Genomic DNA, 5,960 nt, shown 5'->3' with positions numbered 1-5,960 from the left:
CATCCCGTCAAGTGCCCCCCCTCAGTGCCCATCACCCAGTGTAACCAGTTTTTTAAAAAGGGTGTGGGCAGTGTAGGAGAAGATGTGCTGGATACAGAAGGCCGCTTTGAGGAGGGCTGGCCAGGAGTTGGCCTTCAGCAGAGCGCTGCTCCAAGGTGCCAGAGCAACCAAGCCCATGTCCTCACCAGCACCCACGCCCCCCCCCGCCCCCCTTGGCCCTTCCACCTTCCACAGCTGCCCAGGGCTCATTGTTCCGGAACAAAAGCAGTTGAGATCTTGAAAAAGGAGAAAAAAAAAAAACAAACCTCAGCTGAACTCATCTTGCTTGTAAGTGAGCAGTTGGCTCTGGCCACTGAGTGGGGAGTCCTGCAGGGCCGGTGGTGGCAGGAGGGCCCTGGGGACAGTTTGGCTGGAAGGGAGCAGGGGCAGGGAGGTGCGGCGGGACTTGAATGGTTGGTTGGTGATTTATGGCACCAATAAGCACAACGGCTGTCTTGCAGTTTTCCCTGAAGATGTGTCTGAACGCGATCCCCTTGGAGCATCACCTGTGTGTGCTGTGGCTTCAGGCGCGGCCTTTCTGGGCACAAAAGCTCGGCTCCTCTGCGCCCTGCTGATGGGTGCCCCTCTTCGCTGGAGGCCCAGGGGGAGCCCCCACCCCGCCCAACTGAAGGCAGTGGGAAGATGTACCAGGAGGACCTAAAACGTACTGTGATAGGGACGGTGCCGGGTGATGAGGTGGTGAGCAGGGAGTCTGGCTTCCTCTTTGGGGCAGCGTGTAGGATGCATAGATTTAAGGAGCCTTCTGGAAAATCAGCCAGTGAGGAACATTCACTTTGGCAGCTGTGTCACTGCTTCGAGCTTTGGCGAGCATACCCCGAGCTGTCCTTGGCTAGGATTCTGGAGAGTTGGAGGTAGGAAGTGTTTCTCAAGGGCCTACTGTGTGCCAGGCACTGGGCTAAATTTTGAGCATTTTCTTAATGCTCTTTAAACTTCACAATGCCACCCTGACATCAGTATTATTATTGTTAGTTTCATTTTGCAGAGGAGGAAAGTCATGCTTGGAGAGCTCAACTAACTTACCCAAAGACCACAGCTAGGAGGTGGAAGAATGGGGATTCAAGCCTAGCTTCAGAACCAAGGAACCTTAACATACTTCGATGCCTAGGGGTTGAATTTGCTGAGGGGCAGGCCCAGTGGTACCCCGAGTAGGATAGGGCAGCTGGGCCCCCAGAAGCCCTCCAGAATGAACCTAGACAACTTTTTAACAGCAGATTGCTTCTAAAATCTGTGAAATCTGGGGTCCACTATGGCCTCTGGATCTTTTGCTGTTAAGCAATCTGCACATGCACCTCGAGGACTGAGTTTTTCTTTTGGAAAATCTGACTTCCAGACTAATTCCATCTGGCTTGTTGGCTTCTATTGCTATTGCTGACTGCAGAGGAAGAGAGCAAGAGACAGCAGGAGAGAGAGCGCAACACTGACCTGTAAGCTACTGAGGGTCAGAGTGTTGGCTTCCCACCATGGACTTTGGCCTTGGTTGCTCTCAGCTGTTGGGGTCACTCAGAAGCTCATCTTTGTTTGGTCATTTGTTGGGCTAAGAGTGAACAGGCAGATGGTTCTCCTGGTCATGGGTGGCCATCCTGCCCCCTGCCCCCACCAGTCGACTCCTGTGCATCCCATCCCTCCCTCCAAAGGCAGGCACTCAACAGAGATGTTTCTCTTTCCTGTAGGAGCTTGGGTACTGGAACCTGCACAATTTTAGCTTGAGGAAAAGACAAAACTAGCCCAATTTGAGATATTATCGAAAATTCCAATGACCTTTCCTTTTCCTGTGGGGAAGAGTCCCCTGCCAGCTCAGGGCCACCAGCTCCTGGCAGGCCATAGGAGACCTGGCATTGCTTGCAGGCTGCCTGGCCTCCTGGGAAGGCTATCTCCTGGCTGTGTGGGCCCCTCAATAGAGTATCAGCAAACTCCTGCGGGCCCAGTGAGGTCCACTCTGTGTGTGTGTGTATGTGTGTGTGTGTGTATGTGTGTGTGGTGTGCAGTCAGGGGCTGATGACCGGGCATCTCCTTCCCCCCCTTAGCCTGCTGTTTTCTGCACCCCAAATCTGCATCAAGTGAAACAGTGGCAAGATGATAAGCGGGACAGAGGATTGCATGGCTATAGGTCCTTCTTGGGAGGGCCTGGCTGAGGACAAGTTGCCAGACTCTCGGCACTTTCATCCTTGCGGAGTTGTGAGTTTTCTTCCAGGAATTCTGGAATGTTCTCGAGCCAGGCTAGAGGGGGAAAGGAAACACAGCCTGGAGTCCCTTCCTCCCACCCCCGCACACTCCTCGCGCGCCAAGATTGATTTTCTATCAGAGCTCAGTGATTTCCAAATGGTCAGCAGCCTCCAGGCAGCTGAGAGGGAGAAGGAGAGGGAGCGAGCTGCGTGTGGAAGAGGTCCCCCGCCTGCCAGGTGATGGCTCCGAGGAAGAGTGCTCCCAGGGCCCGGCCACCACCAACCGCAGAGGCCCAGAGCAGAGATTTGTTTTCCGTCCGTGACTGAGAGGTTTTCAGGCCCCTATGGCATGAAGATGGCCCTGGCACTTGGTGGACAGGCAGAGACAGCCGGCATACCCGAAGCAGGGGCTACACAGGGCCAGGTGGCCCGGTTGATGGCGGCCAGTCTGGGAGTCAGATGGACCCAGGTTCAAATCCCGGCTCCATGACAAGAACCCCACTGAGTTCTTTTCCCTCCCTGATCCCTAGCTTCCTGGTCTGTAAACTGGGGACAGCGACAGCTTCCTCCAGAGGTGAGCACTGCGCACAATGCCCGCCACACAGCAGGTGCACGGTGGCGAGGTAGCTGCTCTTCTTATTCATCAGTGTTTTCTCTTCCTTCCCCGGCAAGCACTGTCTGTCCTGGTGTGCCTGCCGTCTGTTTTTGGATGCTGGACTAGGTGTTCTCAGGCAGCCAGAGGGGCCTTGGTGAGAAGTTATCCGAGTAACTGGCTCCTGCCTGGCAACAGGGCCTGAAAGTGTCCATGTCAGGAGGACTTGCATTTTGGCTCATCTCGGTCTCAGGGGGTGAATTAATTTTTTCAATAGACATTGATTGAGACACTGGCCTCCACTATAATCAGTGTTGTCACCGTGCGCCCACCATGTGCCAGGCACATTGATCTCACTTCGCACCAGCATTATGAAGAAGGTTTTAGCATCTTTCCCATTTTACAGATGAGGAAAGAGGTTCTGAGAGGTTAAGTCACCTGCCCGAGGTCCCGCAGCCATGCCCCTGGCTCGACTGGCTCTGACATTCACTTTATTTATTTATTTATTTATTTATTTATTTATTTATTTATTTATAGATTTTTTATTTGAGAGAGAGTGCAAGGGAGCCTAAGCAAGAGGAGCAGCAGGCAGAGGGAGAGGGAGAAGCAGGCTCCCCGCTGAGCAGGGAACCCATTGGGGCTCGATACCAGGACCCTGAGATCATGACCTGAGCCGAAGGCAGACGCTTAAACACTGAGCCTCCCAGGCGCCTCTACCATCCACTTTGAAAGGGTAGGCACCATGCTGGTCCCTGGGGCCACAGGCAGGAATACACTTCGTCCTCAGTTGCAAGGACCCCCTGTCCTGCAGTGGGGCCCGGCAGAGCAAACGGGTGGCCAACTTTCAGGAATGGCAGTGGGTACAAGGTATGGCGGGCCCAGACTAGGGGCACGTGAGGCATTTGGGAGCAGGAACCAGCGTTAATTCTTTCCTGTGGGGGACCCGAAGCCACACAGAGCACCATAAAGTTTATACTCCCACCTTCTGAGGACGAGGTCCACCTGCCAGGGATCAGCCCCTCTCCAGCCTGGGAGGACGGCCTCTTGACCACGTGAAATGACTTCAAGGGCGTTTGTTAGAATCAAGAGCCGTTCCTCTGTGCCGCCCTCCTCCCAGCTTCCGATGTATCCTTCGGGGGATACAAGAGGATATACATATTCGATTGTATATAAATATATCCTTTGCAAAAACCACAAAGGAGAGTGCACTATAAGCCAGTAGCGCAATAGGACATCTATATCACGTATATTTATATATAAGAGCAAGTCAGCTTCCAACTCTCTTCCCCTTCCTGAAGGCCACCCCTGCTGCCAACATCTAATACAAGGTGATACATATATATCCTTTTAAGAAAGACAAATGATGCCATACCATAAACATATGATAAAGTTCTATACATCTTGTTTTTTTTTAACCCAACACTATGTCTCACAGAGCGTTCTGCAGCAACACCTAGAGCTCTATTGCCCTTCTTTTTAATGGCAGCATAACATTCTATTATGAGGCCGTGCCAGACTTTATTTAACCAGTTTCCTACTAATGGATAATCATTCAGGATGTTTCTGGTCCTTTACAGCTCCAAAATACCCGGCTATGAATATCCCTTTACATAGGTTTTTACTCACATGTGGTATGTCTGTATACTTTTGCTGGATAAAGACGTATGCATTTCAAAATGAAAAACCATTAAGGCATACCTAACTATGTAAAAACCGTGCCTAAAATCTCATCCAAAGAAATGAATCACTAAGTGTGGAATTCTGACCATCAGCAAGCAACACCTTTTGCCTGAGTAGAGACTGCCTGCTCACCCTGGGAGTGGCCCTCCCCTCTCTCCAGCTCCCAAGCCTGAGTGCCAGCGGAGCGGAGATGCCTGGGGTACCCTGGCTCTTGAACCCTTTGGGGGGGGGCACAGAGTGGGCTGGTGGTGTATTCTCTGTGGACAGAAGTTCCCTCTCTAATCAGTTTTCCCACTGCATTTCATTGGCGGCCAAGAGAGACTTTCCTAACTCTTGCTATCTTTACAATATGTCGTTCAAATTTAAAACATGCTAAAAGGGAGAAAATATTTATAGAATTTTTCTCTGGAAGTAAAAAAAAAAAAAAACCCTACTTTTAAGCCTAGCCAATGACATTTCTGGAAACCACGGAGAGAAAACAGCAACAACTCGCAGAAGATAAAATGGGCTAATTACACAACAGATCTCTAATTTAAGAAACTAGCTGCATTCTTCTGGGCTTTTTTTTTTTCTCTTAAAGATGACAGAGAATAAAAATACTGGCTTAGCAGCTTATTAAAAAAATAATCCAATGACTCCTAACCTCCTCTTCTGTGAGATGACGTGTGTTTGTGCATGCGTCCACATGGCAGGCCTGCTGGCCTTGGTAAAGGCCACAGAGAGGGGTCCTGCTGGTGGCGTTTCTTGGCCTATGGGCTAGTTTCCCATGGGAAGGAACAGGAATTCTGCTGCCTGAGTTATTTAAATCCTGCCGTATTCTTTCCTTTTCCAAAGCTCTGGGAGTGTCTGCATGGCCCTAGCTGTAGTGGACGCTCGGCCTGGCTTTGGGGTGGCCAAGGTAGGCCTGTGGTCACCTGTGATTTGCCCTGTCATGAACCCAGCCCCTGGAGCCGCCACCAGAACCCCGGCTGGCCACCTTGAACAAGGACCCTGAGTTTCTAGAACAATTCCTCAGCTGCAGGGTGGTCAGCAAAGACATGGGGAGCCCCTCGCCCCTCCATTGTTTCTGCGAATCCGAGTCAGAGCGCTTCCAAATGGGCCACCAAGGGAATCTTTCCCTGGCTAGAATTACCAGAAGCCAAAAAAGTGACTGCAGCCAAAACCTCCCCGTGAACTTCGTTTCTGTTTGGATTTTTATGGAAACTGTTTCTCCCAGACACACATCCTGTGGGACTGCGCTCCTTCCCCTTCCCTTATTTTTATGTATGAGTGGATTATGTCGGCTGTTTAATGGGTTTGCAGCAAACCCAGGCCACCGAGCGGTTTTAATGAAGCCTTGGGGCTGGCCGGCCTGTGGCTTTCGGAGGCCTTTCGAGACCTGAGAGAGGGGTTCCCTGGTGCCCGGATGGGATTTGCTCTATGCTCCCTGCCTGGGAATCGTGGCTACCCTAGCGCTGCTCTGATTT

The sequence above is a fragment of the Vulpes lagopus genome, chromosome X, assembly GCF_018345385.1.
Source record: "Vulpes lagopus strain Blue_001 chromosome X, ASM1834538v1, whole genome shotgun sequence".
NCBI classification, from domain to species: Eukaryota; Metazoa; Chordata; class Mammalia; order Carnivora; family Canidae; genus Vulpes; species Vulpes lagopus.
Note: the sequence above shows the minus strand (reverse complement) of the source record.